We start from the raw sequence: 26,433 nt of genomic DNA, 5'->3' as shown, positions 1-26,433 counted from the left end.
CTTGAGATATTTCTTGGCCCAGTCTTGACGTTTCAGCTTGTGTGTCTTGTTCAGTGGTGGTCGTCTTTCAGCCTTTCTTACCTTGGCCATGTCTCTGAGTATTGCACACCTTGTGCTTTTGGGCACTCCAGTGATGTTGCAGCTCTGAAATATGGCCAAACTGGTGGCAAGTGGCATCTTGGCAGCTGCACGCTTGACTTTTCTCAGTTCATGGGCTGTTATTTTGCGCCTTGGTTTTTCCACACGCTTCTTGCGACCCTGTTGACTATTTTGAATGAAATGCTTGATTGTTCGATGATCACGCTTCAGAAGCTTTGCAATTTTAAGAGTGCTGCATCCCTCTGCAAGATATCTCACTATTTTTGACTTTTCTGAGCCTGTCAAGTCCTTCTTTTGACCCATTTTGCCCAAGGAAAGGAAGTTGCCTAATAATTATGCACACCTGATATAGGGTGTTGATGTCATTAGACCACACTCCTTCTCATTACAGAGATGCACATCACCTAATATGCTTAATTGGTAGTAGGCTTTCGAGCCTATACAGCTTGGAGTAAGACAACATGCATAAAGAGGATGATGTGGTCAAAATACTCATTTGCCTAATAATTCTGCACTCCCTGTATATGGGTACACACAGCCTGGCTTAGAATCACACCCACAGGGATGCAAGCACCATGTTTGCTGAGGGGGCATCTGGAGGAGAGGAGGAGGGGACAGTGCCAGGGTGGGATGCCAGTAAAGGAGGGAGGAGTGCATTTTTTTTATTTCAACCCCCAAAAAATAGCTTTTACAATCACATCCTTTCTTGTATTAAGAGAGGAATGGACTGCAGAGAAAGAGATATAATTTTCCCCTGTACAAACCATTAGTAAGACCTCATCGTAGACATAAGGGGTTATTCACTTTAGGGTCATCACAGAGGAGAAGGGGACACTCTTTACGTCTTGAGAAAAAGACATTCATTCTCCAAATATGGAAAGGTTTCTTTACAGTAAGAGCTGTGAAAAGGTTAATTTAGACTCCCTCAAGACCTGGTTCTGGCCAGCTCAGTAAATTTCTTTAAAAAGGCCTGGATTCTTTCCTAAATGTACATAATATAACTGGATACTAACATTTAAAGGTGAACTGATCCAGGGAATATCTGATTGCGTCTTGGGGATCAGGAAGGAATTTTTTTCCCCTGCTGAAGCAAATTGGATCATGCTTTGCTGTTTTTTTTTTTTTCCCTCTGGATCAACTGTGGGTAAAGGATTGTGTATATAAGATTGTATTATTCTTTTCCCTTTTATTGGTTGAACTAGATGGACTTGTGTCTTTTTTTTTTACCTGACTAACTATGTAACTTTAACACACAACAGCCAATGATTTGTGTGAGTGAGTCTTATTGGTTACTGAACTTTCCAAATGTGATGTAATATAATAGTGTGCCTAAATGTACTGGTGAGAAAAAATTTTTTTTTCTCTTTTTACAGGTTATACGGAATTAAAAAGGCTGCACAAGGAGCATAAAAATTAGAATGGGATGAAGTTAGGGGCGACATCCAATCACCATAAATCTGTGTCTCCTAGCCTACATGGTCCAGAAGGTGGCCTAACAGCAGAAACCAATGACTTTTCTTGCACACCAAGGGTAAGTTTTTTTTTTTTTTTTAATGTAAGAGAGGAATGCAAGTAAAGGTATCCTTTGAAACACTACAAAGGGCCAAAATTGATGATTTATAAAAGTTTCCAGTTTTTAGGCCAAGATGTTTTGTTTTTTTTTTGTTTTTTGCCTATTTTTGGTAGATTTAGTTGACTTTTGAGATTTTTTATGCAATGGGAAAAAAACTAATCCAAATAGCAACTTGAAAATTTTAAAGAGACAGTGCACCTGAATTTTCTTGTATTTTTGATTGATTTGATTGTCATTTCACGTTGTTTTTTTTTTACATATAACAATTATATATACCAAAAGATAAGCACAAATAACATTGTGTTGTGGATTGCCTATGTTTATAATATTATTTTTGGAGTCAAGTAACAGTAAAATAAACAAAGAAAACAAGTGAAATCCCCCACCCCCAAAAAAATTACTTTTCATAGCATATTTACTTACTTCATTGCATAAATGTTATGTTATGTTATGTTATTACACTATGCATATTTATGAAAACTGATCATAATTACAGTACACATAATGTAATAAAATCAAAACTTAAACTTAAATACTCTCAAAAAAAGCAGATTTTGATGATGTGGGTCTTGTATATCAACAGGTCTTTAAAGTGGTTGTAAACCATCATTTTTATACTCAAGCCTCAGGTGATACCCAGCGATTAAACAAATCCTCCTACATAAGTTGTACCTGTTTATATGCAGCCTTCTCTTCTCTACAGCCTTCTAAAACACACAGGTCAAAGGCTAGTTGTGAGTTTTAGAAGGCAGAGGTTGGGGATCTGATGTCAAAGCCGGGAGCTGGCTGAAATCAGAGACCTGATTGGTGGGAAGGGAAAACCCCCCCTTCTACACAGTCTCAGACAGCCTCAGCTGTGCGTGCTTTCCTATCACCTTCTGTGTAGGGCCGTTTCCCAAGATTCTGTGGTGTCGGGATAACCTGTCAAAGATGACCAATGCAGATAGCAGAGTGAAGAGAGGAGACAAAAATCACACTTCATGCTTTGGATTAAGGCTAGTACACAATATAAAGGAATTGTTCGTTTTTCCTTTCAGAGGTTTACAACCACTTTAACTGATTTGCCGTTAGGGGTTGTATGTATACAAACATTATGTGACTGCAAATCGAGATCACTAATGAATCTTTAATAAACAATAGGATGGGTTTTGATGGGCTTCAGCCTTATACTTTTTTTATTATTATTATTATTTCACCTTGCAAGGCAAAATTACATGGCAGTTTATGTGAAACTTTGGCAATTTCGCTACAAAATTAAGCTTGCAGAAATTTGCTGACTATCCCTATTTATGATCTCTACCTATAAAATATCATAAAAGCCTTCTCTGTCTGATAAGTACCTTTTATTTTGCATCTGTTGGTGTATCAAGGGGTAAAAAGACAACCATTCTTGAATATAGGTAAGAGCAGAGTCCTGCAAGGCTGCTGACTGTGTTCTGTGAATTGTATGGTTTATAAGTTTTGTTCTACATTTCTTTCTTTATGAATATAAGAGCAGGGCCTTGCAAGACTGTTGGCTGTGTCCTGTGCATTGGATAGTTTATAAGTTCTGTCTATCTATCTATCTATCTATCTATCTATCTATCTATCTATCTATCTATCTATCTATCTATCTATCTATCTATCTATCTATCTATCTATCTATCTATCTATCTATCTATCTATCTATCTATCTATCTATCTATCTATCTATCTATCTACGTTGTTGTATTGTATGTTTTTTTAACTTAGACTGCTATTTAGCTTTTGTAATTTTATCTGATTAATATTATTAAAACTGATATATATATATATATATATACATATGTATATATATATATATATATATATATATATATATATATATATATATATATGTATATATATATATATATATATATATATATATATATTTATTTTATTTTTTTTTAAACAAAAGGTGCTTTCATTTTTTTACATTTGGCAGTAAGTTCCTTTACATTTACTGTAAATAATGCTGGATAATACAAGAAATGTAAACACAATATATCCATTAAGATCAACATGACATTATTCCCAAAGCATGCCAGGTATTAAATGAAAAAATGGATCATGTGGAAATTTTAGATTAAGATTGATACTTCCAAAATGTCCAGACCATGATTAATGTTGCTGTCAATTTGAGAAATGGAGATTCCCTGGGTTACATTTGTGTTTCTGCCCTGTGACCTCATGCTGAACTCTAGAATTGTGGGAATCTGTAGCAATTAAGGAACTTTTTTAGCTTCTGCACTGAAAATGTTTTTTGTACCCGAATGGCAAAAATCTTTAATTTGTTCTAGCCTGAAAACATTTTTTTTAAACCACCTTTATGTAACAGGAACACTCCAATGCCAGGGGGTTCAATGTGAGCTGCAGCCTTCTCCAGATTTTTGATGTTTTATTCTGCAGCCTCCCTGAACTGCCGCGCAATTAAATCTGAACAGTGTGATACCTAACGATGCTGCATTCGAGTTAAAAGAGAGCAAGGGCAAGAAAACCCACGATTGTCAGATAAAAAGATTTTGTTTTTTGTGTACTTGAAGTTTAAATGTGTTTTCTAACTTCCCCAGAGTAAACAGAAGATACTTTATATTTGTATGCATTATTTAGAGACCTTTAGACGTGTTTTTTTTTATTTTTATTTTTGGGCTGCCAGTTTCATATCTTATGAGATTCTGTGCCTATAGCAAGATTAATGACTGCCACTAATTAGACTTTTTCGCTGAAGAGGTAAGACAATATTTGTAGTATGATTGATGCTACTGATGAAATAATTTTTGAGGAAGTGTCATAAGATACTTCTTTTAGATTGTCGTAATTAAAAAATCAACTGTTTAAACTTTATAGTCATACAAAGCTGGCACAATTCACAGGCACTAGAAAGCAATTTTGTGTCTTTTTTTTCTGGGACTCTGTTTGGAACTTTGTAAGCCAAAATGACACTCGTATTAAGTGTGCCAAAGCTTGTTCTGGATGACTGTGAAGCTTCATAAACATAAAACTCCAGCTACAAACAAGCCCCAGGCACAGAGAAAATTATTTTGTTCAAAAGTAGACTAAAGGCAGAAAAAGTACAGTACTGACCTCTAGTGCAGAAAAAAAAAACAAATAGGACTTTTTGCTAACAGCCTTAGATTTAATTACCTAAAGAGTCCACTTTGCTCTCCAGGGCCCAGAGTAGTTGCACGGAAAACATAACCCATACCAAGAGTCAGTGCCATCTTAAGAGCATTAAAGGGCCCCGGGCAATGCAATGCACTGGGGCCCTGCCTACACAATCACCCACGAGAATAAAAATTTCAAGTTATTAATAAGGTAAAATTTATTGGTACAGCAGTGCCAGGCTAATGACAGCTTCCAATTTGGGCAGCTGGGTCCGGTGAACACACACAGACGAGAGTCAGACTCGACTGTCCTGTGTGTGCCTGTTCCCATGGAGGTGGACAGGTATTCCTGCAGATGTGGGCTCCCCCTCCACGGCCCAAGTGGCTTGACAGCAGCGCAGGGCCAACAGGTGCTTGCCACCTGCTAAGTTCCACAGCAGGATGCACACAGGAATCGGGACTAATGCTTGGTTGGGGCTGACTTGCTGGGCAGGTGGGGTCCCCCAGGCAAGTGGGGCCCCCGGGCAACTGCCCAGCATGCTCATTCGGTAAGATGGCCCTGCCAAGAGTACAAGAGTATAGCATTAGTACTCTAAGAAACTGCTTGGAACTAGGAAATCAAGCAGTGCAGGGTGCCCAGAATAGTGGGTCTGTATAGTGATTTGGACTAGAGGCTGTAGCATGTGACCAACTTTTAGAGAAAACTACAAATAGTTCAGGCTCCTCTATCAAATTGCTATGGATCTAGTAAATAGACTTTTGCTATTATAAAACAATAACACCAAAGGACTAAGTGGTGGTGTCTTAACTCATTCCAAAATATGTTTTGTACTTTTAGAAAGAGTAGGGTTTATACTGCTGTCTGTGTACCTGCTGGGGAATTTCACTTTCTATATTTGTCCTTTGTGGCCATTGTTACTGGGCCAAAAAGTGCAGGAAATCCAAAATGTTCAGTTATCACTAGAACAGAAAAAGAGAGAAATATTCCCATGAGACACTCGTTCTTGTGACCACTGTCTAAGAGTGGATTTCCCTTATTTTGTGTGCTTATGTTAGCACTCAACCAAACTGTCAAGCCAACAAGTGGCTTTTGTCATAGCTGATCTCATGTGCAACACCATAACAACTGTAGATCAAACAGAGGCTATGATGGCCACTCCTTTGGCTGTAAAGGATGGGAGGGTTTAATTTCATTTGAAGGAAGCAGCAAGCACAACTCTAGAAACAAGTGATGTCACCCTACCCCATTAATTTGCTTGCATGGAATTCCTGGCCTTTTAAACAAAGTGGCTGGGATAGTGGCTCACATCATAGCCCAAACATAACCACATAGGCATATTTTGGCAATGATATTGACTAAGTATGGCCATTGCCTAATTTTGTTCGATTACATCACTGGGTTTACCCCATCCCATTGTTTACATTTAAGGTGAGAGCTTGTTGGTGTCTTTATCTACTATTTACTTTTTGCGAATGAGTAGGAATACTATGTACATTTTGCTCATTCATGCCAGGGGGCAGTATCTGGTGCCCCCTTTTTTTTCAAAGGGGCCTCCAGATTCCAATAAGCCCTCCACCCACAGACTCACAAAACCATCAGGTCAGGGTTGAGTTAGAGGATCTTATCCTCATCAACATGGAGAAAAGGTGCTTTGCCAGGGGGATTTCACAGGTGGAGGGCATATAACCTGGTATGGTTTAGGAGGGGGGTGCACCCCCTTTTTCCTGCATGCTCAAATAAGGGTCTGTTTTTTATTTAGGTATGGACCCATTGCTTTTTTTTCTTTGTATTTATGTGGGGTTCCCCCCTAAAATTCATACCAGACCCAAATGGACCTATATGGAATTTGGAACGGACCCCACATACTTTTTGGAGTATTTTGTGTGAGGCACCCCATTAATTCAGCTCTGGAAGGCTTTACCCCCTTAATGACCAGGTCATTTTTTGCAATATGGCACTGCATTGCTTTAACTGACAATTGCGCAGTTGTGCTATGTTGTACCCAAATAAATTTAATGACCTTTTTCCACACAAATAGAGCTTTCTTTTGGTGGTATTTGATCACCACTATGGTTTTTATTTTTTGTGCTATAAACAAAAAAAAGACCAAAAATTTTGACCCACTGATTGGGTTCAATCACAATGGGAGCAAGGCTCCAGCGGAGCGCCTGCCCCCTACAGCCTTCCTAAAAAATCACGTACAGGTACGTGATTTTGCGCTTAAGGGTCACCCTGCCACAGTAAATGTACGTTAAGTGGTTAACATTTATTCCAGATCCTTGTCTTGGATTGGCCTCTTTGATTACAAACAGACATAATGTTCAACGAACCCACCTCAGACCCAACCCAGGTATGTTCAGTTTATCCCTAATGATTACAAACCAGCAAAGAACAGGAATATAAAATACAAGAACCATAAAATTGTAGATATAACCTGAGATCTGCTTCTCAGAAAATAAATGGACAAGGAAAAGACTGCTGTTTTTATCCAGCAAGATCAGAATTAAGGTTATTAACTAAAAAGCTTACTTAACAATGTTTAAAAAGCACAGTTATTACGGCATGATTACATGTTAATGTCATAAATATTAGGGAGACATTAACTGGTTCATTCAGTATATTAAAAAAGCAATGTTTTTATGCAATGTACATAAATCCAAAGTAACTAATCAGATTTACAGTAATTATACTGGCAACAGATCAGTGAAAAGCGACAGCTGATTGAATAACTGCCAGAGGTCATTATGCAATAACTGATATCTAATTTAAGTCAAGGTATATTTGTTTGCAGTATATTTGTTTTAATATATATGGGAACTGCTGATAAACATCGCTTTTGGATCTAAAATAAATGTACAGGAATGGAAATCCTGGTATGACTCCCTAATTTATGTACTTTCTCATTCATTAAGAGACTCTGTATTCAATTATTCATAAAAAAGGGGTTATACTGCCACCTGAAAGAGGAATTGCACACTGGAAACCAAAAAAATCATTGGTCCTCCCTTTCCCATCACGCTTACATTTTTTGTTAGTGTCCTAGGAAGATATACATCTTTCTCTATGCAGAAAAGTTTCAATATTTTTCAAGCCTTTTTGGGGTCTTTTTGCAACTATCCAGATTGTTATACCACCAGCAGTACCTTTCTGGGTTGTACCTGGACCCAACTGGAGTGCAGAGCTTGCCTGGAATGTGAGCATTGGGCACTGGGCTCCTCTGATGGTACTTTCAAGATTTCTGTGTGCTGTGTAAGTTAACTGGAAAGCATAAAAAAAAACAGGTATATACAGTGGGTACGGAAAGTATTCAGACCCCCTTAAATTTTTCACTCTTTGTTATATTGCAGCCATTTGCTAAAATCATTTAGGTTCATTCTTCTTCCTCATGAATGTACACATAGCACCCCATACTGACAGAAAAACACAGAATTGTTGACATTGTTGCAGATTTATTAAAAAAGAAAAACTGAAATATCACATGGTCCTAAGTATTCAGACCCTTTGCTCAGTATTTAGTAGAAGCCCCCTTTTGATCTAATACAGCCAGGAGTCTTTTTGGGAAAGATGCAACAAGTCTTTCACACCTGGATTTGAGGATCCTCTGCCATTCCTCCTTGCAGATCCTCTCCAGTTCTGTCAGGTTGGATGGTAAACGTTGGTGGACAGCCATTTTAGGTCTCTCCAGAGATGCTCATTTGGGTTTAAGTCAGGGCTCTGGCTGGGCCATTCAAGAACAGTCACGGAGTTGTTGTGAAGCCACTCCTTCGTTATTTTAGCTGTGTGCTTAGGGTCATTGTCTTGTTGGAAGGTAAACCTTCGGCCCAGTCTGAGGTCCAGAGCACTCTGGAGAAGGTTTTTGTCCAGGATATCCCTGTACTTGGCCGCATTCATCTTTCCCTCGATTGCAACCAGTCGTCCTGTCCCTGCAGCTGAAAAACACCCCCACAGCATGATGCTGCCACCACCATGCTTCACTGTTGGGGCTGTATTGGACAGGTGATGAGCAGTGCCTGGTTTTCTCCACATATACCGCTTAGAATTAAAGCGGTAGTATCCCGCTTTTTGACACTTTTACCTGCAGGTAAGCCTATAATAAGGCTTACCTGTAGGTACAAATAATATCTCCTAAACCGGCATGGTTTAGGAGATATTTACAGTGCATGCAGCCGCTCTCGCGAGCGGCGCATGCGCTCTGAAGGTCCGGGGGAACCTTCAATTAACTTGCCGGGAGCTTGCGCGGGAATGACGTCATCGCGGCTCCGGCCAATCATCGCGCCGGAGCCGTCGATTCCGTCCAATCACCGCGCCGGAGCCGCCGAACCCGGAAGAGTCTGCGAGGGATCATGGCAGCGCCCGCAGCGATGTCCGGGGGTCCGTGTGGGGGCTTCGTTCTAAGGTAAGTTACACATAATGGGCTAGTATGCTATGCATACTAGCCCATTATGCCTTTGTCTTGCAGGTTTTTTTTTTTCTTCTAGGGTTTACAACCGCTTTAAGGCCAAAAAGTTCTATTTTGGTCTCATCAGACCAGAGAATCTTATTTCTCACCATCTTGGAGTCCTTCAGGTGTTTTTTAGCAAACTCCATGCGGGCTTTCATGTGTCTTACACTGAGGAGAGGCTTCCGTCGGGCCACTCTGCCATAAAGCCCCGACTGGTGGAGGGCTGCAGTGATGGTTGACTTTCTACAACTTTCTCCCATCTCCTGACTGCATCTCTGGAGCTCAGCCACAGTGATCTTTGGGTTCTTCTTTACCTCTCTCACCAAGGCTCTTCTCCCCCGATAGCTCAGTTTGGCCGGACGGCCATCTCTAGGAAGGGTTCTGGTCGTCCCAAACGTCTTCCATTTGAGGATTATGGAGGCCACTGTGCTCTTAGGAACCTTAAGTGCAGCAGAAATCTTTTTGTAACCTTGGCCAGATCTGTGCCTTGCCACAATTCTGTCTCTGAGCTCTTCAGGCAGTTCCTTTTGACCTCATGATTCTCATTTGCTCTGACATGCATTGTGATCTGGAAGGTCTTATATAGACAGGTGTGTGGCTTTCCTAATCAAGTCCAATCAGTATAATCAAACACAGCTGGACTCAAATGAAGGTGTAGAACCATCTCAAGGATGATCAGAAGAAATGGAAAGCGCCTGAGTTAAATATATGAGTGTCACAGCAAAGGGTCTGAATACTTAGGACCATGTGATATTTCAGTTTTTCTTTTTTAATAAATCTGCAACAATGTCAACAATTCTGTGTTTTTCTGTCAGTATGGGGTGCTATGTGTACATTCACGAGGAAGAAGAATGAACCTAAATGATTTTAGCAAATGGCTGCAATATAACAAAGAGTGAAAAATTTAAGGGGGTCTGAATACTTTCCGTACCCACTGTAATGGGATTATAGCGGTGCCATAAAATAGAAAACAAACAATTTTGAAAATAAAAATTCACATATTTTATTTAGTACATAGTTAAAAATACCTTATTAAAAAAATTGTTTAAACATGCCAGTTAGATAGTCACAGTTGTATATTGAATAGGTGGTTGTAGTGTATTGTCTAATCCCGACATGTTTCACAGATGTTGGCTTCTTCAGGGGATTTGGGGACCACTACTAGTCAATAGACCAGGAGACCCCCAATGCAAGCCTGCGAGACCGTCCACACCCAGTGGGGAAGGGGGCACCATATGGCCACAGGAGGCATAAACAGACCAGAATGTGTATAAATGGCTATAGGTTAGCATGAGGGCACATAGATATTATGGCGATTGCCAACAGCAAGGATAGACAAACTTTTGGGGTAAAGCAATGGTATATAGGTCACACTCACCATTCCCGAAGGACTCTGTTCCCACATTTTCAGAGTAAGGTAGCATCATCCCACTATTGCTTCTATTTGTAAGAGATGCACACTTTCACTTTGGTTACTCTGTTGCCTACAGTGACCTGGTTACCTCTAGTCACTTGAACCTGTCCTGCTTCCACAGCTCATTTGTGAGTACCCCTGGTGTTTACCTGGGATGCTCAAGTAAGTTGTTCTTGTAAAGCCAGCCATGCATGGACTGAAAGTCAGCAGGGACTGAACAAATTTCGATCCATGTATGGGTTACCTTGTTGTAAACAAGTCGGGTTTTTCCTGAAAGATCAGTGCCAATGTTTAGCCAGCTACATTGGTTATGGTATTCTGCCAGTGGGGAAGGCTCCCCGCTGGCAGAATACAATAGCTCAGCTGGAGTGATTCTCCCATCCACGTTAAATGAAAAATGTTGAACTGGTTGAAAAACAAAAATGAATCATATGTGGCCAGCCATGAACAGTAAAACATGTCAGAGTACAAGGCGAGTAGCCCTGTTGCATCTGGTCGATACAGCTCACGATCCACAAACAGTTTGGGGGCATCCTGCAGTATGCCTCCTCGGGCACCCGACACAAATAGCCTAAATCTTTGTCCCTTGCTTGATTCTATGCAATCTTTTGAGTCTCGCTTAGCTCTGTCAGGAGTGATTTCCTTCTTTGTCCTCTCTAGGAAGGAGTTCTCCATAGCTATGCAAGGTTTAATTGGCCAAATTGCAAGTTTGCTTGCTTACTCAGAACACAGAGGCTGTAGGTTCACGTCTACAACTTTTTCTCCTGAAACTGACATAACTCAAATGGTAGCAGTCTGATCAAAACAACCTAATGGATTCCCAGATCCACACAAGCAAGGTGTAAGGAGGAATCCACCCTGCTGAGTTATTGTATTCTAGAAGCAGGGATTCCTTCTCCTTATTGAATAAACATTTTCCAACAAGCACATTTGTATGAATGTGATCATTAGATCAATAGGTCATGAATGGAAAATTCAGGTGGTCTTGTTGAACGGGTGGAAATTGGATTCATCTATAGGCATCTTCAACCTATCAAATCTTTTCCAGTACACTCCTTAATTTATGGTGTTCTGTACAGAGATAGACAGAGAAAACTTCTGATAAAATGTTTACTCCTTTCAAGTGATTTAATGACCAGTACCTGTTTGAAAAGGTCTTTATCAAGAAGTAGGCTGTTCCTACTGTGGATCCAGAGATATCCCACATTAATAATACACAAACCTCACAAAAGATGAAGCGTCTCCCAAGACCACTGTAATGCTGAACTCCAGTTTGTGGGTGCTCACTCATCTAAGGTCAGTTTCTCCCATACACAATTTAGCAAAAGTTCTAGAACTGTACACCAAAGAAAGGGTAGAATCAACTTTATCACTCAGCACATGCACTTCTGGGTGCAGTGTTTTTGTATGTGCTGCAAAATAAGTGGTATGGGGGTCTAGGACTTTACTAAACACACCATACCTGTTGAGAATGCACCAGTGGTTTCAGAATTGAAAAACATTTGAAAACTCTTTCCAAAGTATTGTTTTCTCTAGCAGGCCCTGTTATGCAACCTGCCATAGCTTTAATGTCAGTCTTTCAAACTTTTATTGGAATATACAAAAGGTAAAGTTAAAGGATTTACCTATTATTCTTAGTGACTCGTTATTTGTAGAGTGCTTAGAATTTTTGTCTTCAGCCTTACACTTATAAATAGACAGAATTAATTAGTTGACACTGTTCATCTTTCCTGTCTGTAAACATGCAGAGAGCAATCTGAAAAGAGTTTGCTGCTGATGCCTTTTAATGGTAAACTTACCTTTGGTGCTTCTTTGGACACTGTCATAGAATAAGTCACTTGGGGTAAGTACTAATTTACACTAATCCAGCTAAAGAAGCCTAAACCACAATCTGGGAAGGCCAAGAAGAGTTCAACATTGGCCTCTACCTCCAAACCCAGACCAACCAATATATTTTATATCTTTTCAGCCATTGTTTCATCAGCAGAAAGTTTACAGAGTTTTTATTAAATCATTTTTATTGTTTCAAAACCAAAAGGAAGTATTCATCCCATTTTGAATTTAAAGGCTTTAAGTGTCTTCATTCGAGTCCAAAACATTTGCATGTACTCCACCAGGTCTATCATAGCCTCCCTCCATCAGGGCAACCTTCTACCCTCTGTGGACATCAAGGATGTGTACCTGCTTGTCCCCATCTTTCTAGGGCATAATTGCTACCTCCACTTTGCTGTGGGTACATAATACTGCCAGTTTGTTACGCTACTATTTGGTCTGTCTTCTGCACCCTAAGGGTTCTCCAAGGTATTATCACCTGTGCGAGCCTGACTATGCTCCCAGGGCATTCCTATTGCGGGATACCTGGACAGTCTCCTATTGAGGGAACAGTTGGTGCACACTTACTGATGATGTGATGCAGACAGTTGAGACCTTAAAAAGGTTTGGTTGTATCCTAAACCTTCACCAAAGACAATTCAGCTTATCCGTGCTGGATAACAAACAAATAGTATTTAGATTAAAAAAGGGCTGTGCTTAGCACTTTTTGCATATAAAGTAACCCCCAAGGCATTTACAGAAGCATAAAGCTTTGCGTAAAAAGAAGACACAATCATAGCCAATGTGATTTACTGGGGGCTTTCTCATCTCTAAACCTGCATGAGCCATGCTTTCAGCATAATACAGTATATATGATGGGCACAGACACATAGTTTATGAATGTGTCAGGTACTACACTTATTAGCTCTTCTCCCAGTCCAGAAAAAAAGAAAAATGTTTTTAATTCTTTATATTTAGTGAATTAAAATGGTTTAATAATTTTTTTAAGGCTAATCATTGAGCTTTATGTCCTATTATATGGCCTAAGTACCTTTTCATGTTAGTGTGCAGTGACAGTAAGTGCACCACATTTAACCATTATAGAACCATGGATCCTATTCTTCTAGTACCCTAAAAGTCATGTCTGCTGTGAGAATGAACACAGATGGCAACGAAGCATCATGTTAAATAAATGAGTTGTTATATAACTAGATGAATAATTAAAACCAGAGGCAAAGCTGAGAATTTACTTCCTGCTTTCAACACTTAGCAGCTGAAATATTTAGATCGACATGTAGTGGCAAAGTCATAAAAATTAACATTTAAAACAAATCAATTGACATCCAGGCCAAAGGCAGTAAAAGTGCTAGGGGATGTGCTGATAAACTTCTATAATAAAAAGTTAAATCATTTTTTACCTGATGTTACATAATGTTGCTCATACAACATAAAGTATTTGCTACTTCTGCAATTGATTTAAGCACTATAGCAAGTCAGATAGTATTAAATTAAAAAGAAAAAAAAAAACTCTGTGAAGCAGTGTCTACTTCTAAACTATCAATTTCATAACATTGTATCTGTAGAGCAATAAATATCCTTAGTATCTGTTTTGAGAGTCCACTTATCCCCATGGCATTTCAATTATTTGAATGAGCTGGCAATGCGCTAGGCCATAGTAAAATGTGTACATGCACCACTTTTTAAAAAGCAGCCCTTTACAATGCACAATAGTGCATTACATTGCATTGCTGTGTGCTGCAACATAGGTGGGTTGGCAAGAGGCACTGGGGTGACATTAATTAACTATGTCAATTCCTGTTGTGATGTAAATTCCTATCACTTTCTGTCCTGGTATAAATGGTCGTTAAGACAAAATGAGAGGGTAAATTTCCAAAGGCAATTTTATAGAGCAGAAAATGTTGAAAACCTTTGCGAGAGTCTTTTTGTTGTCTGTGACACATATGGGAGATTTTCCTATATGACACAGGAAGGGACAAAAAATCTTTAGGATTTTTTTCTTTTTTTTTCTTTTCTTCTACATATAAAACATATATACAATATATATATATGTTTGTATATATATACACTATATCACAAAAAGTATTGGGATGCCTGCCTTTACACGAACATGGAGTTTAATGGCATCCCAGTCTTAGTCCGTAGGGTTCAATATTGAGTTGGCCCACCATTTGCAGCTATAACATCTTCAACTCTATGGGGAAGGCTGTCCACAAGGTTTAGAAGTGGGAGGGGGAACTTGACTGGCCTGCACAAAATCCTGACCTCAACCTGATAGAACACCTTTGGGATAATGTAGAGCACAGACTGTGAACAAGGCCTTCTCTCCAAAATCAGTGCCTGACCTCACAAATGTGCTTCTGGAAGAATCGTCAAACATTCCTATAGACACATTCCTAAACCTTGTGGACAGCCTTCCCATAAGAATTGAAGCTGTTATAGCTACAAAGAGTGGGCCAACTCAATATTGAACCCTAGAGACAAAGATTGGGATTCCATTAACCAGTTCTGGACCGGAAGGATTTGCCTCCTTAATGACCAGGCCATTTTTTGCGATTCGGCACTGCGTTAATTTAACAGACAATTGCACGGTCATGCGATGCTCTACCTAAATAAAATTGATGTCATGTTTTTCAGACAAAGAGAGCTTTCTTTTGGTGGTATTTGATCACCTCTGCGATTTTTATTTTTTGCACTATAAACAAATAAATAGCGACAATTCTGAAAAAAAAAAAACAATATTTTTCACATTCACCTATATAACATTCCCAAAAAAAAAAATTAAAACTCAAAATTTTTTAACATTTTAGGCCATTTTGTTTTCTGCTACATATTTTTGGTAAAAAAAATTGCAATAGGCGTATTTTGATTGGCTTGCACAAAAGTTATCGCGTCTACTAACTACGGGAAAGATTTATGTCATTTTTATTGTTTTTTTTTTTTGTTTTTTTTACAAGTAATGGTGGCGATCTGCGATTTTTAGCGGGACTGCAACATTGCGGCGGACAGATCAGACCCCTAACTGACATTTTTGACACTTTTGAGGGGACCATTGACATTACTACAGTAATCAGTGCTACAAATATGCACTGTTACTATAATAATGACACTGGCAGGGAAGGGGTTAACACAGTGGGTGATAAGGGGTTAAATGTAAGCCTAGGGGATTGTTTCTAACTGTATGGGGGTTGGGCTTTTGAAATGATCACAGAGACCTGTGATCCTACATAGAAGGATCACAGGCCCTCTATGATCATTCCAGAGAGAAGAACGTTCAGCTGTGTTTACAACAGATGCCTGTCCTTCTCTCTCAGCGGGGAGCGCTCGCAGGTACCCGGCGGCAATTGGACCTGCCGACCCCGTGCATCAGAGTCGGCACGTGAACGTGAGGCACGTGAACGACGTACAGCTACGTCGGTTCTCGCCGGAGGGGCTGCCTACCACAGTAAATCTGCGGTGGGCTGTCTGGAAGAGGTTAAAGTTCATGTGCATGTAAAGGAAGGTGTCCCAATACCTTTGGTAATATAGTATATATATATATATATATATATATATACTGTGTATATATATATATTACACCTGTAGCAGGTTTTCTAGGCATTGAGCCTGATGTGGGTCTGCCATTGTTACCGGTGACACCTTCAGGCCATTTAAGCTGAACACCCAAGTGTGAGATTGGAGACTATGACCATTCCGGCATCTTTGGTTTGTTTTGTTTATTTGATCATGGGGATGGGAGAAGGGAATGAGTGGGATACTCCTCTGGCTCAACTAGGTACAACTTGGATACTTTGCAGAAAAATGCCTGTTAGCGCTGTCTCTGGCTGGATGCCGACCATTAGCTGGCGTTTGAAAAATACTGACCTTCTTAACTGTGCTTGAACTTGACTTTTGATACTCTGGTTAGCATAAAAAGTCCTGGACTATACTGAGACTTGACTCTTGACACTCTGGTTAGCTCAAAAATCCTGTAAACAGCTCCCTCCAGCCCTTCACTGACTGAGGTAGCTCTTTGTAACTGCTTGTGCTGCTGTAACTCTCAACACTGTACACTGCACACTGCACGCTGTGCACTTTAACTCTTCAGGGCCCAACCGCTGGCGCCCCCTTTACACTTCAGGGTCCTCTCGCTAGGCACCCCCTCTGAACTTCAGGGTCCTCTCACTAGGCACCCCCTCTACACTTCAGGGTCCTCTCACTAGGCACCCCCTCTACACTTCAAGGTCAACACTGGCACCCCCTTTACAGCTAGCTGGCTCCTGGATCCCTTGGACCTTCACCGGAGTGGTCCCCTCTGCTAGGCAAACCCCCAGGGGCAGTTTACAGTACTCACGAACTGGGAATGCTTTCCTGAAACTGGACCCCCTCTGCTCCGCTGGTCCTCGGCACACAGGATCCTCTCTGCAGCTCAGCTCAGCTTACTCCGTCCCCTCAGGCAAGCCGTCCGGGACACCCGATCCTGCTGACAGGAGGAGAGACAGCCATACTCTCCCTCCTGGGACTCTGCTTCCCGCCAAAGATGCTGTGTCATGAGCTCCTCTCAAACTTATACCCACTCCCAGAATCCTCTGTGGCAGAATCTGCCTTTCTGGGGTAGATACAGGCCTAAGTGTGCCATTGGCTGGGTTTCCTCCACTGCCCAATGAGAACCCTCTCATGGAGCACAGTGGGGAGACTCCCCAGTCTTAACAGCCACACCTGGGAGACATAACAGCCCAGCTGTAAATCATGGCCCTGCTGTTAGGCAGCTAAGGCCCACTATACTGTGCCTAGTTGGGTGCTACACACCAAATAGAAAAAAATACAAAACTTTATTGTGCATCATTAAATATTTGTATTTTATTCTATTTGTTGTAGCTGTGCCTAACAAGTCCATGAACTGTGGTTCAAATGTACCACTGTCCCTGTAGGGCCTGCTGAATAGTGACTTGACAGGCTCCCATGATTACCTGCACACAGTTACCTTGAGATATAGTTCATAAATCCCTCCTTGCTCCTGATGGCTCGTCACACAAATAAACAGTCTAGGGGGGGTTAGGTTTTTTTTTTTGTTTTTTTTTGTGTTTATTTGAAATTGGGATAGGAGAAGGGAATAGTGGGATACTCCAGCTGAACTATTCTATATTGGTTGAGGACTTCTATCGTCGGGACTTATATGTCAATTGGAAACAGCAAGGCTGCCTAATCCATACTGCCACAAGTGTAGAAAAAGGTTAAGTATCTGGCTCTCTTTACTCTCTGACAAGACGACTTGGTGGATGATCATTTATCTTAGGGACACTCTCTCTTGCATCCTCTTTTAACCGACACTCGTCCACTGACTATCCTAGAAGCAGGGGTGGCCCCCCTCAGGTCAAGCCCCTTGACAAGAGAATTTGTACTCACTGTACTGCAGAGACAGATCCTCCAGTGCCTCCCCTCTCAGTCAGATTCTCTGGACCTCTGGGTTCAGTTCCACACTGCTACTCTCCAGGCCCTCAGGAAGACAGCCGCATGGCATCTCTACAGAGGAGGAGGCAGTAACCCCCCTCCCTCCAGGATTCGGCTATCCAGACGTAGGGCACAATGTAGGCACAACACCACAGTAAATAGTGTCCAGTGTAAGGAGATAACGCAGTCAGGTACAGGAGGCATTCTCAAATTGGTTTAAAGGTGAAGATCTAGCAGCCTCCAGACCAGGTGCAGCTGGGGTCATATTAAAAATGTTTATTAAAAAAGTAAATTGACTAATCCCCTGTCTGTTCACCGTCTGTTCCAAAAAAACATACTCAAAGAAGTAGACAGGAGGATCTATACATTAGGTGAAATCTTCCCAAGATAAGGGAAGGGGATAATTCCCCAGGCCTCCTCCCAGGTAAAATCCGGCAAAAAAAATAGCAAGATTTCTTTGTCTGAAAGAAACAACATGGTACTTTGCTCAAAATCCCGATTCCTTAACTCAGAATGAAAATTGAAAAGCATCGGGGAATGGCACAAGAAGGGGGGATTAAGTGAAAGATTAGTTCCCCAACAATCTCAGAAACTCCTAAGAGGTGAAAAGAAAAGACTCTGTCATACTTAAGGAGTGTAGGCAATGACGAATTTGAGAAGTAGGAGCACTATTATTTTGTACCATCACTAAACTGTACTATCAGTGCAAAAATAAGAATTTGTCAGATGGTACCCATACTATTTCTTCTCAATTTATTGAAACAGAGTCCTCAGAGACTGGGTTGAATGAAAGGCTGTGCAACAGCTGTGGACCTAGACAGTGCACTGAGGCTAACTAACAGTGCACAAAGGTTTGGAAAGCACAACAATACAGAACCCAGTGCTACGTATATTAAAGTTTTGATTAAAGTCAGAAAAAAAAAAATGTGGTCTAAAAAATATTTAGATTGAAGAAAAATGTTGTAATAAAAAGGCAAGCATTACAGATGGAGGTGAGGTTTTACGGCTGGCTTAATGCTTTTAGTTTTCCATTGTCCCAAACCTCCTGAAAGCAGCAGTATAGCCCTCAGGTCTAAGAATGACTATTTTTCTGTGTCCCTCAATATATAATACAGAAATCTAAAATGTTACAGTTGTCTCCAAACAAGAAAAGAAAAAACAAAACGAGTGAGGGACCATTGGGCGGCAAAATGGACACTGGTTAACCCTAAAGGTACTACAGTGTCGCATCCCGAAAGCTTCTATATATAAAGAGACAAATATTTGTGTAGCACCCTCCTAGGTAGGTGCTAGTGAGAAAGTATAGTTTATGCCCCGTCTGCTTATCAGAAGAGCTGCAGGTAAATCTATATTGTTCTCTGCCTACCATGGCGCCCTTGGCTCCCGCTGCTTTCAATCAAAGTCAGTGAGCGACTGAGAGAGAGATGGTGGCTGAAGTGCGGCTCTGTGTCTGAACACAGAGCTGCAGCTCGGCTCGGGTGCCCCCATAGCAAGCTGCTTGTTGTGGGGACAATCAGCAGGAGGGAGGGGACAGGAGCACCGAAGAGAGACCCGAGAAGAGGAGGATCTGTGCAAAACTATTACACAGAGCAGATAAGTATGACATGTTTGTTATCTTTAAAGAATAAAAACTGAGACTTTAGTATCAATTTAAGTAATGTAAGTGAATGATCAAGTTAACACTTTAGAACAGTCTTTCTCAGCCTTTTCAACACAGAGGAACCCCTGAAATAACTTTCCTGCCTTGGGGAACGCCTACTAAAAATTACTGTATTTACAACTCATGATACATTAGTGTTACATTCAGTGCGAACAATGCTCCTTACACTTGTGGACATCTGGTAGAATTACCCTCTTACAGATAGCAAAGAAGATCAATGGTGTCAGTGGGAACTTATCTGAGAGGCAGGCATTTCTCAAGGAACCCCTAGCAACACCTGGAGGAACCCTAGGGCTCCATGGAACCCTGGTTAAGAAACCCTGCTCTAGAACCTGTCTACCTTAGCGCAAATTAACCCTTTAAATCCTTCAAACCATGTGGTGAAAAAGAATTTTGTATATCTGTGGTGCTTTGAAATCCGTTGGAAAATTAGTTAATATAATTCTACATCATATTGGATTTAAGAGCTTTATTGTAAGGCCATCTGTTCCCGAAAATGACACATAATTATAGATACATCAGTAAACATATAATCTACAAAGGTTTGTTTAAATGTCAGTTGTTGTCCTATAATGTTTATTATAAAAAAAAGACATTATCTGCTTTTAGCTGGAAAACAAATAAGAGATCCCACTCAAATTGTGACAAGCCATAATGACCTGTAAAAGACTGCTGCGTGAGTCAGGAAAGGAAAACTAGCAATAACTACAATACACTTATATCATTTACACAACATTGCCCTAAACATGCCATCGTAATTGTTTTAAAGTGTGACTAGACCAGTCTGTATAAACATCCAGTAGACAATCCCTGGAGAGCCAAAGCAGAGTGTAGAGAATATATGGTATAAAACATTAACAACCAATAAACACAATTGTGTCTCCTGGGCTTAGAAAACACATATTAATTAAATGTAGCTTTAATGGAAACTGTTGAAACAATGTGCTGAGGTATTTCTCTCTTGGCTGCATGTATACAGAACAGAAAGGCCAGATGCATAAAACTATGGTATCACATACACCATGCTAAACATGCCAGTTAAAATCACACACAGAAGCATTTATGACATTATCAACACCTAAAATTCAAGGGAGCCTCTTGTGTAAGACATATGGAAGATGCCTTTGTTGATGTGTTATTTAATGGACAAGCTTCAAGGATATTATCCTCAAAAGATTCAGTCACTTGTTCAGAAATAACATGCATTAATGAAGTGTTCCCCTTCATGAACGCTACCAACCTGGCACACAAGGCTTGCAGGGAACATATGGCTGATGCCAGGCCATGTGCCTTTTAGCATTGGAGTTTACTTTGAGATTAAATTCCATATAAAAAGGGGCACCCCACCTAAAGCGCCGGATTTGAGTGCAACCTACTTGCCACCCTCATGAGTGTAGATTGCAACATACTCCTTGGTGAACCGGCATAGGGTCCTGTTCCTTATGTATTTATCAGTGTGTTGATTGTGTAAAAAGAAAACGTAAAGCTCTCAACAAAGCTTTCATTGTTCTCAAAAGGTTCTTCTGTAGAGGGGAACACAGGTAACCCCATTTAATTAAAACTTCACTTTAATCTCTGATTCTTCTAGCTCCCCACTCTTCGTTCTTTGCACAGTAGTCTGCATAGTTCATTTCTGCCATGCTTTGCTCCTATGCAAAGTAATTCTTCTTTTTTTGGCCAGTAATGTCATCAGTAACATGCATACATATTTTTTAAGCGCTGCCTGGTTTTAAATGTAAATCCCTACTTATATATTCATAATAAAATATACTGTATTTTCTGGCGTATAAGACTACTTTTGAACCTCAAAAAAATCCCCCAAAAATGGGGGGTCGTCTTATACGCCGAGTATAATATCTCCAGGGTAACCTAAGTATAAGTATTACCGGTAGATGAAAATTAGGGGGGTCGTCTTATACGCCCAGTCGTCTTATACGCCGGAAAATACGGTACATTGTCAAAAATTCCAATGGACTGTGAAAAATCACTACAAACCAATGTGATTACATAAAAAATAATAAATAAATAAAATGTGTGTCATTCATATATGGATCCATAACTTTATGTCTTTTTACGTAAGGGATCCTCAAACTACGGCCCTCCAGCTGTTGTGGAACTACACATACCCTGAGGAATTGTAAAACTCTGACATCCACAGATATGACTAGGCATGATGGGAATTGCAGTTCCTCAACAACTGGAGGGCCATAGTTTGAAGACCCCTGTTTTATATGAAACATGTGATAATCAATCATGCAGTTTTGCAAAGTGCCAAGTGCTTCTTCTGTGCTCCCAACTAGTGTGGACTACAAGAGACATAAGTGCCTAATAGTATCCTGGATGTGCTGGAACTTGTAGTCCTCCTCATTGGTAATGATCTACAATAGTAAGCCATGGTGTTAAACATAAGAGAAGGTAGCAAGAGAGATCCAAATAGTGTAATCCCATTTATTAAAATATTTAATAAGTTTAAAACCAATGCACTCACTTTTGCATAAGAAAATACAAACCGAAAGCCAAACCGGAAGTTCGCATTGGCGTGCGTCTTACTGGCTGGAAATTATGTCAACACTTGCTGTCCCTGACACGTTTCGCCCCTCCCGCAGGACATTTTAAAGCCTAGGTAGCCTTTGATAATCCCTTGTGGGCGTTTTATTATGAATATTTAAGTAGTGATTTACATTTGAAATCGGGCAGCAGTTAAAAAATACTTATGCGTTAAATTTAAAGGTACAGTACCTTATTAGAGCACCAAGTGCTCACAGTGGTTTATACACAGATTAATTTGCCTAAGCGTGAGAATTTTTTTATTATTAATGTCATCAGTAACTAGCTGAAAATGCTGGGAAAAGGGTTCAGGATGCTGGGAGGAGGGTTCTTCAGCACTCCCAATATCCCTATATCCTGGTGTGCTTTGGGTCTGCTACAGGACTACATTTCCCCTGACCATTTAGCCGACGTGCAGCATTTATGAGTGGGCTATGGCAGACCTGTTGCTGAGCTATGTAGTAGCATGGGCTGTGACCTTTGGTCTCCATACTTTCCATTGTAACTGAACACTGAGCTGGATGGTGATCAGTGCCAGGTTAAGTCTGGCAGGTAGAAGACAGCTTCATTTTAATAAGCCTGCCCACTGTTTAAGAAAGTGCTGGTGTGATTAAATTATAGCTAATGGAGATTCAACTATAAGGGGGGGGGGTGAAGGGACTAGTCACCCTGCTGCACAAAGATAGAGGTATTCCATCCCCTGGACAGGAAGTGAGAGGCTGACAGTCTATCAAAGGCAGACTTGTAGATGCTAAGTGGAAGAAACCTTTACTAGATGACATGTTTGCTAATACACTATCCCATATCATAAACAAATGCCATGTGTTCTCCTTAGAAAATGCGCTCTTTACCCTTTTTCATCCTTTTTTTGCACTTCAGTGCTGGTAATCTCTTCTATCTTTTTTTAGCCATGTTCTGTCTGCATGCCCTTGCTATAGCGTTTTTATGCTGTTGCTCAGGGCAGCTTCCTGATTGAAACAATGATGCATCATGAACTTTGGCATGGCCATTTAAAGCCGCCACCCAGTGCTTGTGGGACAGGATGACAATGCAGGAGGGCAAGTGGGACACAGGGACCATGCAATGTAAAACTATAAAACAAGGCAGTGGCTCAACAAAAACCTCCATGTCAAGATCACAAAGATTTATTTCAATGAAAGTTGTAGTTTTAAAAAGGTTATATGTGAATTTAGTGACTAGGTTTACATTTTTTTTTTTACCTCTTAGAAAGTTGGGGGTGGTATTGTTGTAAGAGTACATTTACAAATGCAAATCAAAAGAGGTCAAACGGACGATTTAATAGTAGAAGCTTTCTTTAGCAAAATCTCTCTCTATATTTGTCTGTATTGACACTTTGCTTTTAAACTGTCTGCATCAACTCTTTTCACTAAGTACAAAGTCAATTGACAGGTATGAGAGAATATCCAGCAATCAGTGTTGCAATTTGGACTTTTTTCTGATCAATTACAAAAGAGGAAACAATTTGCTTCTATCTTTCCTTTGTGCTTGTTAAAGAAGAATGCACCCAAAACATCTTCCCTAAGCCCAAGCTTTGTAAAGCAAACCCCTCTTACTTTCCATAGAATAAACCAGTTGCGGAGCATTAAAAGCTGCCTATTGATTTGTGCTTGGACTGAAAGCCTTGCTGTGATGTAAATGAAAATGTGTCAAGAGTCAATATTGATTTTTTTTTTTTCAAACATGACTGGCCCATGGGAAATACTGCTGACCATTGTAACAGTGCTTGTCAGTGAATGAAATAGGACTTTTTCCACGAGGCTACACATGTCCGGACATGGACTTTTCCTCCACAATAATTTTCCTTCATCCTCTACAGAGAAAGTATGCAGCATCATTAATTTCTGTCAGAGATGAAGATGCAGTGGCTAACATCTATCTTTGCAAGCCTTTAGATGAGGCCAGATTTCTGAATATTGCAAAGTATACAGTTCATGCTGTTTTTATCTTCTCAGACAGGGCCGTCTTTAATATTGATTGGACCCTGAGCAAACATTTTGTTGGGCCCCCGCACACATAGACTTGGCCAGCCATAGATGGAGCATTTTATTTCCTTCAGCCACAGGTTGCAGGAAAGAAAATCACTCGATTCCCCTATCAACACAGTCAGTGTTGACAGGGGATTCCCTCCTGCAGAGCCATTGTGTTCACAGTGACAGTGATTATTGCTATCAGCTATTCAGCCTGCCCGTACATGGTTCGAATCTTGGCTGGTTCCGGCTGAACAGGCCAAGATTTGAACCGTCTATTGCCAGCTTTATATCAAAAAACTTTACTAATGTACACATAAAGAACTAGTCCAAACTCACTGATTGGTCTAGACTCACTGGTTGGTTGATAGAGGTTACTACACATCATTACCGCTCACCCATTGGTTGCTAGAGATTACTGCACATAATTACAGCTCACTGATTGGTTGCTAGAGGTTACTGCACATCATTACCGCCCACCCATTGGTTGCTAGAGGTTACTGCACATTATTACTGCTCATTGATTGCCTGCAATTCACAGTGTCCTCCTCTGCAAGCTGCTCTGGTCCTGCCACTGTTTTATTAATCTCCCCTTGCTGATAGGAGAAGGGTGAGGGAGAAGAATCCACACACAGCCTGCTGTCTTTGATCTCTGCGTTGCTGACCGGAGAAAGGGGGGCAATGTAGGGCAACACAGAGAGCCACTCTGCCTCACTCCCTGTAAAAGTTGACAGAGGGAGAAGCGTGACTTATGGGCTCTAGCACATACAGCACACAGCTGTGCTTCTTCCCTGTCAACAGTGTGGCTGCTTGAATTAACTGGCCGGAACGAAAATCGGGTATGTAGACACTACCACCTTTCCACATAACAGCTCCGCATGGTGCTCAAACCTCAAGTCTGCCGCATTTCGGACATTAGTCCATGACTAAGGACTAATGAACAAATTGCGTAGGTTGGTTTTACAGCATTATACATGTATTTGTAATAAAAGAATAGGGATAGAATAGGGATGGGGATGGTCGGCACTCATCCTGAGTGCCGACCATCCCCATCCCTATTCTAACCGGCCAGGAGAGCAAGTGGTGGGATCAGCTGCACCTGCTACACCTGGAAAGATATTTGAGGGCAGCGTGGGTTCAAGGGGAAGCTGCTTTGGGCCCCACAACAATGACTGAGCAATGGGGCAGCTGTCCCTTTTGCCCTATGGTAAAGACAGCCCTGTTCTCAGACAGTATTTTAGTTTAGTTTCTAACCAGTTACTGTAAATACAATAGGTTTACCTAACACTAAGGGACAGATACAGCCATCAGACTACACCTCCCAGTCTCTTTGGAAATAGACAAAAGTGAAGTGCCACAATACGTTGATCTGTCTAGCTGAGTTTATTCCATTTCTAGGGGCTCTAAAGCATCAGGAATGCTAACTGCGTACATCTCTCAAAAGCAGTGGTAATTTTGACATCAAATTTTGATGTAGTTTGTCTCCTGTAGCTTTCCCCGAAGGAACATATATCGCCCTTCTGGATTCACTATTCTCTCTTTCAGGGAGAATTTTACCTCTTTTGCAAATCCTATTGCTACTCCTTTTACTCGTTTAGTTATAAAGTCTCCATAGTACCAAATCGGGTGATCTTTTGAGTACAATCTAACATTTGTATCAGGGGTATATGTGCTTCCTGTAAAAGAAATGATACTTGCAGAATATTGTTTAATTTCCTTGAGGACAATGTGTCTCTTTGTTGGGGTGTTTAATCCTCGTAGATTATATGTAAGAATATTTATTGACATCATATTTTCTCTCCTTCTCCTACCCTTCTCCTTTTCCCCTCATCACTCCACTCACTTTCTTTTCTATTCAAGCCCCCGGGCTCACATGCATCCATATTGTCAGGTATAGGGGAGTGGTTTGGAGAATGAGAGAGTATATTACTAGTAGAGAAGCTCTTATGCCAGTGGCAAAAGTCCCCCCCCCCCACTACCTCCCAACCCTCCCCCTTCTACTATTTATTAGAAATGGAGCTTTTGACCTCCCCCTGGTTATTAAATAGATAGATATTTTCTACCAATCGGCTCCTATGCTAGGGTTGACACTCTGTCTTTAGCGCCTATTGGAAGCCCACCTCTCCCCCCTACAGGGAGAGGTGGCTCCAAGTCTGCTAGGTACCACAGGGTCCCCACCTTTCAGTTACTATGTGGCTTTCCCTTACCCAGTTTCCCGTGCTATTTTTAACTATTTCTTCTTAATACTAAATAGTCCTTTATCAGCTCTCTCTTTAATTTCACATCTTGTTCTTCTTTGGGATCTCATTTCTTGAAGTGCTAAAATGGCAGGGCAGTACAAATGCC

At 40.7% G+C, this 26,433-nt stretch overlaps 1 protein-coding gene across 1 annotated transcript in view; it reads left to right on the top strand.

Annotated features, from left to right (window-relative positions):
- The first annotated feature begins 1,483 nt into the window (after positions 1-1,483).
- Positions 1,484-26,433, top strand: part of HS3ST5 (heparan sulfate-glucosamine 3-sulfotransferase 5) — an 86,904-nt gene continuing 61,954 nt past the window's right edge. Inside the window, exon 1 of the mRNA XM_082251489.1 lies at positions 1,484-1,630. The gene's annotated coding sequence lies outside the window, so the exon portion shown is untranslated. The remainder of the gene's footprint in view (positions 1,631-26,433) is intronic.

Source organism: Pelophylax lessonae, assembly GCF_965119305.1.
Source record: "Pelophylax lessonae genome assembly, chromosome: 3".
Lineage (NCBI taxonomy): Eukaryota > Metazoa > Chordata > Amphibia > Anura > Ranidae > Pelophylax > Pelophylax lessonae.
Note: the sequence above shows the minus strand (reverse complement) of the source record. Positions and strands in the feature narration are given on the sequence as shown.